At 49.4% G+C, this 10462-nt stretch overlaps 1 protein-coding gene across 4 annotated transcripts in view; it reads right to left on the bottom strand.

Moving 5' to 3' along the window:
* Positions 1 to 10462, bottom strand: part of ST6GAL2 (ST6 beta-galactoside alpha-2,6-sialyltransferase 2) — a 115622-nt gene that overhangs the window by 78422 nt on the left and 26738 nt on the right. Inside the window, exon 2 of one of the 4 annotated variants that reach the window (XM_075590357.1) lies at positions 8786 to 8916. The exons of the other annotated variants lie outside the window; for them this stretch is intronic. The gene's annotated coding sequence lies outside the window, so the exon portion shown is untranslated. The remainder of the gene's footprint in view (positions 1 to 8785; positions 8917 to 10462) is intronic. 4 annotated transcript variants of the gene reach the window in all.

The raw sequence follows: 10462 nt of genomic DNA, 5'->3' as shown, positions 1-10462 counted from the left end.
TGTGTGTGTGTGTGTGTGTGTGTGTGTGTGTGTGTGTGTGTGTGTGTGTGTGTGTGTATGGGTCTGTGTGTGTGTGTATATGGGTCTGTGTGTGTATATTGGTCTTTGTGTGTGTGTGTATATGGGTGTGTGTGTGTGTGTGTATATGGGTGTGTGGGAGAGTGTGTGTGCGTGGGAGAGTGTGTGTAGGATATCAGAAGTGTCACATCACCCCAACCCCCAATCACCCAGTCACCCCACCCAATCACCCCACCCAGTCACCCCGTCACCCTCACCCAATCACCCCGTCACCCCACCCAATCACCCCGTCACCCCACCCAATCACCCCGTCACCCCACCCAATCACCCCGTCACCCATCACCCTCACCCCACTCAATCACCCCGTCACCCCCCCTGTCTCTCGCCCCCTGTCTCTCGCCCCCACTCTCTCACTCTCTCTCTCTCTCACTCTCTCTCTCACCCTCTCTCTCTCACCCTCTCTCTCTCACCCTCTCTCTCTCTCTCTCTCTCTCACCCTCTCTCTCTCACCCCCTCTCTCTCTCACCCTCTCCCTGGTCTGTCTCTCACTCTGTTTCTGGATCTCTTACTTACCCTATATATCTTAACTGCCCTATACTACACCGCAATAACCTATTCTGCTTTCTTCCAGATCTGACTCAAGCTTCACACGGAAGACATCGGAACCCCCCCTAACCCAGAAGACAGGTAGGGAACACATTCCCTCCAATGTATAACATTGCGGGAATGAGGGTACCTGGACATTGAGGGACTACGGATCAGGTAAGATCCCAGGCGGGATTGCTGCTTTAGATATTGTGAAGCGGGGACGTCCAGACACTGATTAAGGGGTTCAGGAAACTAGTCATTCACACCTGGCTTTTATTTCTAGATCGACATTTACACAGACACACACCACACACACGTAACATGGGCTAATTGTAGTATAATGTAATACAATAAATATATTTGAATTTAAATGGATTTATTCATATGTTTTATTTTAAAGCGGGACTAGGGACGGGGTTGGGGGGCGGGACTAGGGGCGGGGTTGGGGGCGGGACTAGGTGGCGAGTAGATTTTTTGGTTGGGCGAGTAGATTTTTGGGTGATTTGTCGAACACTGTATATATATATATATATATATATATATATATATATATGTAGCCCCCTGTAAACAGCATGGGCTATAACATCTTCCTACTACTGTGGTAAGTCCTGTTAATGACAGGCCTCAGTAGTAATCATGAGTTTTCCCCTCTTGTAAGCCCTGCCTGATTGATAGATACAAGCCTGACTCTGCTGTAGGCGTGATGCAAAGGGGAGGTTCTGTTGATGTCATGATGGGCGGGGCTGACCAAACTTAGTTGCAGTGCCTGTGCGCTCTCAGTCAGTCCAAAGGCAGAGGTTCGAGTTGGAGTGTCTGACTGGACAGTCAGACAGTGTGAGCTAGATCCTAGGTTCCAGAGGAGTAGGGCCTAGCGAGTTATAGGTGGACCAGTGCCCCTCATCCTGTTTAGGGGGTGAGGGAAGAGCTAGCCCCACCCTGAGCGCCCTGGCTGAGGGTGGAGGCAGGGAGCAAAGACCCCCTTCAGACCATCCTGAGGAGAACTATTTGGAGGGAAGGAGAGGAGAAGGAGACTGATCCTGTACACTGCGAAGGACGTGTTTTGCTGTGTACTATTGCTGCTGTGTGCTGTTCTAATAAGCTGTGAGTACAATAAAGACCCTGTGGCTTTTACCAAAGACTGTGTGATTTGGAGCATTCACCCCTGGGCCTCACGCACCCTAGACACCGCAGATGAGTCTGGGGGGGTGGGGGGAGGGGAACAAGGGTTACATATATATTCTCTCTCTCTCTCTCTCTCTCTCTCTCTCTCTCTCTCTCTCTCTCTCTATATATATATATATATATATAGAGAGAGAGAGAGAGAGAGACAGAGAGACAGAGAGATGTAGAGGTATCGGTACTGTGTTAGCCGAGCTTTAATAAACCGAGACTGAAGTTTTATAAGTCACTTCTGACATGAGATCTCTCTTCCCATGAGTGCTAAAGGCCATGTCCATACATACAGTGCTATATATATAGTGCTGTATATATATTATATACACACACACACACAGCTGTCTCTTACACATACAAATACCCTATGCAATACCATCCCTATATACCAATAAGAACACATAGTATCTAGATACACTTTTAGTTATGTTACAGCCTCTTACATTTCCACACCGACCCACACCATTGATATACACTCTCACTTCACACACACCTTTTGTAAAGCGCTGTATACACTGTTGGCTCTTTACCAATTAAAATTTTCATACATACACACACACTTACATCCCTAACATTCAGGGACTATTAACACCTCAAGTTATAAATCGCATACTACACAAAGGGGGGTAAGGGGGGCTAGGTTTTAGTCACAGATAACATTCCTACAGTATATGCGCTGTTTGTAAGTTTAACCTTGCTGCTTTATTCATTGTAACATCACCGGAAGAGGAGATTAGTGTATCCCGAAAGTTCGCACAAATAAAAGCATTTCGTGGGCCACAGAACGGTATTGTCTATTCATTTTATATATAGTGCAGAATAAATGAGTTCTTCAGTATTACATATGTATATATCCCAAACCTGCCTTCAAATAATATATGGAGAGACGCCTATGCTGAAAAGGAAACATGCCTTAAAAACCTGGAGAAATGCTAATGAGACATGTAACGTATATTTAAATGATTCAGTAGAGCTGAAAAGTAAGCGGTGACAGCACGGCAATAGAGCATCTGAGATAGTTCAATGCTAGAGCTGCTGTCCTGCAATAGGAGAGGTTGTGGGTTCTGATCCAGTTGGGCCTGACACTAGTACCTCAAGGGTACTACAAGGGAACATGGGGCCTTAGGATTGTCAGTATAGATCTTATGGAAATCTTTTAGGAGATGTGGGGTGTGAGCCATTTACATATACTTTGGATATTTCCCAGGTATTCCTTTTTGAGCACAGGGGTCTCTCCGTACAGTATGTTATTTGGGGGAAGTTTGAGGGGATATATATAGTGCTTGGGACTCTACTAAAATCTCTCTTTCGCTCTCTCATTAAGCTAATGCAAGGTAGTGCTCACTTAACAGGGCGTTGAGCCTATTCTAAGATAACTAACTGCCATTATTTTAATTATATGCAAATTTAGTGGATACCCATTAAACTCAGGGAAAATAACATCCGTTACCAAGTTAGGTAAAGTCACGTGATTTAATGGAGCTATGTCCATCTGGGACATAGACCCCTATGTATCAACTGTGGTTGCAACGTGGGAATATATATATTTTAAAGGGTAAATAATAATTAAGTGTAATTGAGTAATAGAATATGCTAAAGTGTACTCAGTGTTGAGGAAAATATGTATTTTGTTTTTGTTACTTATCAAGGAACCTTATTATAATCTAACATTTGGCATTTTGGGGGGATAGAAAAATATGTCTACCACTGCCTCCCTATATAAGTACTGATTTTGATTCAATTCATAAAGGATGAGTTTTAAGGAGAAATTGAAAAGGTCAGTTGTTGAGCTAATGGTAATGATGGTTACTACACCAGGTGGAGTGTAATGGCACACTATACTGTGATGTTCTGTGTTATCACTGTCATTGTATCCTATGGTAACTCTGTGATATGCTGCGCTATCAGCGGGTATGATGGCCTTTACTACAGCAGCACATACATATACCATGAAAAATGTCCATATATGCAATCATTTTGCTTCTTTAAAGAATACTATACTGTATTTTGGAGCTTGCACCTAACAGAAGAGAGAGTGCAGTGCTAATTCCAAAGTTACAGGAACCAGGCATGAATGATAATTATGCGTTTAAAACATTAATTTATTTATCCAAAACAGAAAGCTATTGGGTTATATTACAATTAAATAAATGATCAAGATGAAAAAAATACTCGTAAATTGGCTAATTGGGAGGAAAACACTTTTAGAAGACCTGCACTATAATGTGAGGCAGATCCCACCCACGAGGCAGATTATAACTGACCAAAAATTAACATTGAAGCTTGATGAAGGTGTTTATGTTTTCATAAAAGGTGGTCAGGTTCGCAGGTTACAAATCTGTGCCCTCCATAACACCATAGATTTGAGTTGAACCGACAACGTCTCGCATCTATGGGCCGAGGTCCGAGGCAGAAATGTACAAAAAGATTGTGACAGTGTTGGTTTTAATATTGGCAATTAAAGGACTCTCTAACATAGACTTCACACAAATATGGTCACCCATCCATCTCAGCACATTTCCTAGGCACAAAACACTCACAGATTGAAATGAATTGCAATTTTGCTTCAATGATAAGCTTGTTGAGTTCAATACCCCCTAATACAACCTGAAGCTCAACATTTAGAAAAGAGAAAATCATTCTATTAATAAGAAAGCCACAATGTTTTCAGTCACTTAACCCATAAGTGAACTCATTGATTGCTTATAGTAAGAATAGTGTCTGATCCTCTCTGGTAAAAAAAGCTTTATTTTGCATTCTATATTAATTTTTCATGTCTAACTATATACTCCGTTACAACACATAACCCTATACATTAATTGTACTTGCTGGACATGAAATGCACTGCAACAGTAACCAACATGTGGTGTGTGATACAGACTTCATACACTATACCTATAAGCAGTGTTCGACAAATCACCCAAAAATCTACTCGCCCAACCAAAAAATCTACTCGCCACCTAGTCCCGCCCCCAACTCCGCCCGCTAGTCCCACCCCCAACTCCGCCCCTAGTCCCGCCCCCAACCCCGCTTTAAAATAAAATATATAAATAAAATACATTTAATAAATTCCTAGTCAGAACAACATTCGTTTTTGACATAAATGTATTTATTGTATTATATTATACTACAATTAGTCGTGTGTGTGTGTGTGTGTGTGTCAATGTCGGATCTAGAAATAAAAGCCAGATGTGAATGTCTAGTTTCCTGAACCCCTTAACCAGTGTCTGGACGTCGGCGCTTCACAGAGAGAGACAGAGAGAGACAGACAGACAGACACCCACACACACACAGAGAGCGGCACACACACACACAGAGAAAGAGAGACACACAGAGAAAGAGACACACAGAGAAAGAGAGAGAATGAGAGACACACACAGTGAGAGAATGAGAGACAAAGAGAGAGTGCGACAGAGAGAGGGAGAGGGTGACAGAGAGAGGGAGAGGGTGACAGAGAGAGGGAGAGGGTGACAGAGAGAGGGAGAGGGTGACAGAGAGAGGGTGACACAGGGAGAGGGTGGGTGACACAAGGAGAGGGTGGGTGACACAGGGAGAGGGAGGGTGACACAGGGAGAGGGAGAGGGTGACACAGGGACAGGGAGAGGGTGACACAGGGACAGGGAGAGGGTGACAGAGGGAGAGGGTGACACAGGGAGAGGGAGGGTGACAGGGAGAGGGAGGGTGACACAGGGAGAGGGAGAGGGTGACACAGGGACAGGGAGAGGGTGACACAGGGACAGGGAGAGGGTGACACAGGGACAGGGAGAGAGAGGGTGACACAGGGAGGGAGAGAGAGGGTGACAGGGAGAGGGAGAGGGTGACACAGGGAGAGGGTGACACAGGGAGAGGGAGAGGGTGACACAGGGAGAGGGAGAGGGTGACAGGGAGAGGGAGGGTGACACAGGGAGAGGGTGACACAGGGAGAGGGAGAGAGGGAGACACAGGGAGAGAGGGAGACACAGGGAGGGAGGGAGAGGGTTGACACAGGGAGGGAGGGAGAGGTTGACACAGGGAGAGGGAGGGTGACACAGGGAGATGGAGGGTGACACGGAGAGGGTGACACGGAGAGGGTGACACAGGGAGAGGGTGACACAGGGAGAGGGAGAGGGTGGGTGACACAGGGAGAGGGAGGGTGACACAGGGAGAGGGAGGGTGACACAGGGAGAGGGAGGGTGACACAGGGAGAGGGAGGGTGACACAGGGAGAGGGAGGGTGACACAGGGAGAGGGAGGGTGACACAGAGACAGGGAGAGGGTGACACAGAGACAGGGAGAGGGTGACACAGAGACAGGGAGAGGGTGACACAGAGACAGGGAGAGGGTGACACAGAGACAGGGAGAGGGTGACACAGGGAGAGGGTGACACGGGGAGAGGGTGACACAGGGAGAGGGTGACACAGGGAGAGGGTGACACAGGGAGAGGGAGAGGGTGACACAGGGAGAGGGAGAGGGTGACACAGAGACAGGGAGAGGGTGACACAGGGAGAGGGTGACACAGGGAGAGGGTGACACAGGGAGAGGGAGAGGGTGACACAGGGAGAGGGAGAGGGTGACACAGGGAGAGAGGGAGACACAGGGAGGGAGGGAGAGGTTGACACAGGGAGGGAGGGAGAGGTTGACACAGGGAGAGGGAGGGTGACACAGGGAGATGGAGGGGTGATACGGAGAGGGTGACACCAGGGAGAGGGTGACACAGGGAGAGGGTGACACAGGGAGAGGGAGAGGGTGGGTGACACAGGGAGAGGGAGGGTGACACAGGGAGAGGGAGGGTGACACAGGGAGAGGGAGGGTGACACAGGGAGAGGGAGGGTGACACGGGGAGAGGGTGACACAGGGAGAGGGTGACACAGGGAGAGGGTGACACAGGGAGAGGGAGAGGGTGACACAGGGAGAGGGAGAGGGTGACACAGAGACAGGGAGAGGGGTGACACAGGGAGAGGGTGACACAGGGAAGAGGGTGACACAGGGAGAGGGAGAGGGTGACACAGGGAGAGGGAGAGGGTGACACAGGGAGAGAGGGAGACACAGGGAGGGAGGGAGAGGTTGACACAGGGAGGGAGGGAGAGGTTGACACAGGGAGAGGGAGGGTGACACAGGGAGATGGAGGGTGACACGGAGAGGGTGACACGGAGAGGGTGACACAGGGAGAGGGTGACACAGGGAGAGGGTGACACAGGGAGAGGGGAGAGGGGTGGGTGACACAGGGAGAGGGAGGGTGACACAGGGAGAGGGAGGGTGACACAGGGAGAGGGAGGGTGACACAGGGAGAGGGAGGGTGACACAGGGAGAGGGAGGGTGACACAGGGAGAGGGAGGGTGACACAGAGACAGGGAGAGGGGTGACACAGAGACAGGGAGAGGGTGACAAAGAGACAGGGAGAGGGTGACACAGAGACAGGGAGAGGGTGGACACAGAGACAGGGTGAGGGTGACACAGAGACAGGGAGAGGGTGACACAGAGACAGGGAGAGGGTGACACAGAGACAGGGAGAGGGTGACACGGGGAGAGGGTGACACAGGGAGAGGGTGACACAGGGAGAGGGTGACACAGGGAGAGGGAGAGGGTGACACAGGGAGAGGGAGAGGGTGACACAGAGACAGGGAGAGGGTGACACAGGGAGAGGGTGACACAGGGAGAGGGTGACACAGGGAGAGGGAGAGGGTGACACAGGGAGAGGGAGAGGGTGACACAGGGAGAGGGAGAGGGTGACACAGGGAGAGGGAGGGTGACACAGGGAGAGGGTGACACAGGGAGAGGGTGACACAGGGAGGGAGGGAGAGGGTGACACAGGGAGAGGGAGGGTGATACGGAGAGGGAGGGTGACACGGAGAGGGTGACACGGAGAGGGTGACGCATGGAGAGGGTGACACATGGAGAGGGTGACACAGGGAGAGGGAGAGGGGTGACACAGGGAGAGGGAGGGAGAGAGAGGGTGACACAGGGAGAGGAAGACACAGGGAGAGGGTGACACAGGGAGAGGGTGACACAGGGAGAGGGTGACACAGGGAGAGGGTGACACAGGGAGAGGGTGACACAGGGAGAGGGAGAGAGGGTGACACACTCACAGACACAGACACCCACTCTCACTCAGACAAACTCACACACACACACACACACAGTCTGTCACTCACACACACAAACACTCACCCGCAAGGCAGGGGGGTCGCACATGGCAGCGGGGGCCTCCGCATGGCAGGAGGGCCTCTGCAAGGAAGGGGGGGGCGCACATGGCAGCGGGGGCCTCCGCACGGCAGGAGGGCCTCTGCAAGGGGCCGCGCCCCCTCCAGAGGGGGACGCCGACACCGCAGTATCCTACTTAGACCGAGCAGGGAGAGGCTCCGGTGAGGGGATTTCCCCTGCTTAGAGCAGGCAGAGGCCCCTGTGAGGGGATTTCCCCTGCTTAGAGCAGGCAGAGGCCCCTGTGAGGGGATTTCCCCTGCTTAGAGCAGGGAGAGGCTCCGGTGAGGGGATTTCCCCTGCTTAGAGCAGGGAGAGGCTTCGGTGAGGGGATTTCCCCTGCTTAGAGCAGGCAGAGGCCCTGGTCAGGGGATTTCCCCTGCTTAGAGCAGGGAGAGGCACGTGTGGGGTGAGGGGGGGGTCACGGAGGCCGGGAAAGATTGGGGTGAGGGGGGGGTGGATGGCCCGATGGGAGGGGGTGGTGGATGGCCCGATGGGAGGGAGGGGGGGTGACAGATGGCCCTGCAGGGGCCTGAGGCAGACAGGCGTGGAAGGGGCTGGCTGGCGGAAGGGGGAGAAGTGGAAGAGCTGAGATGGGGAAGTTGCTGAGAGGCGGGGGAGGAGCGAAGGCAGTGATCAAAGAGCTGGCTTTTTTTTTTTTTTCCAGCGCGAGCGCGGGAAATTTAAAAAATACACGTGTGCTGCTTGTGCCAATATTTACTCGCCCGGGGGTTAAATCTACCCGCCCCGGGCGAGTAAATGTATACAATTGTCGAACACTGCCTATAAGCTATTATATGCATTGTATTATATGAAGTGTAAAATGATACCTGTTGATCCAGTAGTCCTTCTAGCTTTCCTTCATTTTTTAAAGGCTGAGCTCATGGTGGCGACGTCGCTACGTGAGTGCACTTCCGAAAGTGTCCGCGGCGCTGCACACGTCGATGCTGCTAAATTTTGCCTAGACAACACAAATTGAGATTTTGGGCTGCAGTCGTGTGACGTCAGCATCACGTGAGCGGGTTCAGTCAATGAGAGCAAAACAGCTCCGTGACTCGTCCGTGACGCATTCGCCATGCCCCCCGCCACGCCCCTAATCGTCTCCCCAATCTCCTGCAGCCTAGCGCACACATCGCTGGGGCTGCAGGATTGCGCGCAGAGGTGCGCATGGTATCGCGCGCCCGCGCCACCACCATGAGCTCGGCCTAAGCCTGGTCTCACCTGGAGTATGGCCCGGTGATCTTTTGTGATTTATTCAATTTTTATGTTAAAATGGCTAGAAGCAAAATTCCATCCCAGTGTGTAAATAAATACTGTTATGGAGAGATCCTCATATATATTCATTAATGTCTGCCTTGTTAATAATCAATTTGACAAAAGTTTGATGCAACCAAATATCTAAAATCTGAGTAAACTATTTGAGTACTAGGGGGAACAGAAGAACCTTAAGGGAACAGCACATTGGTTGTGTTCTGGGAAAGAGCCTGTCCTGAACACCCCGCTTGTGAGCAGGTGATTGTGTATGTGAAAAGGGTTAAAACATCCAGCTATCAGTTGACTGACCACCACACAGGTCACTAATAATGAGCAATAACTCCCCAAAAACCATCACACTACACGTCAATTACGCTTCCACCACAAGGAATAATTTAAGGTTTTAGCCTGAGGAGTTCCTTGTCCCCAGTTTACTAGAACAAATGTAGCATAATGTGTCCAAAAATGTGGTTAGCCGCTTCAAAAAGGTACTAGATTCAATTAGAGCAAAGACAGTACATTTTACATTTTCAATTTAATATATGAAAAGTTTACAGTGCTTGTTACAGAAAAAGAATGTTGCAAAAACATACAATATATATAATATACAGAGTTTCATCAAATAAAAGACTAAAACAGACCATATACGTTACTAAAGAACAATATTGATCCTTTCAAAGGCCCTAAAATTAAAGGTATGAGACCTTGCATGTTATTGCTATAACATCCCTTAGAAATATTCTGATTTATGTACTCAAATTCATCCTTTTTAAGCTTAAACTTTGCGCATGTGACAAGGACAGACCAATCTTTTGTGGGTGTGTCTTATCTAACACTCATCAATCTTTCGTCACATTTAAGGCTGGGAGAGAGAATAATTTTAAACTCAAATGAAATTAAGAGTATGTAGCCATGTGTAAAATTGGTGTACATATCTCTTTCATGCTGGCAGTAATCCTGGTAAGTATGCAGGGTTGCCAGTAACAATCATGGAGGTTTGCCCTCAAACCCTGGTGAGGTGTCATATGTCCCCAAAGGAAGTGACAACATGCTGTGTGTCCACGATTAGTGACACAGAGGGTGTCTGTTTTCCTGGAGGTGATATAAGACACAGCACTGCCTAAAGTTAGCAGTTCAGTTCAGTTCAGTTGGTGTTCTGACTCTGTTCAGGAGAGTCATGTGGAGGTTTGCAACAGTGTTGCAGTGTCTGATGCAATAGCTGTGAGTCTGTGCAGCTCAAAGCAGAGAGACAA

This window comes from Ascaphus truei, chromosome 3, assembly GCF_040206685.1.
Source record: "Ascaphus truei isolate aAscTru1 chromosome 3, aAscTru1.hap1, whole genome shotgun sequence".
In the NCBI taxonomy this organism is placed as follows: Eukaryota; Metazoa; Chordata; class Amphibia; order Anura; family Ascaphidae; genus Ascaphus; species Ascaphus truei.
Note: the sequence above shows the minus strand (reverse complement) of the source record. Positions and strands in the feature narration are given on the sequence as shown.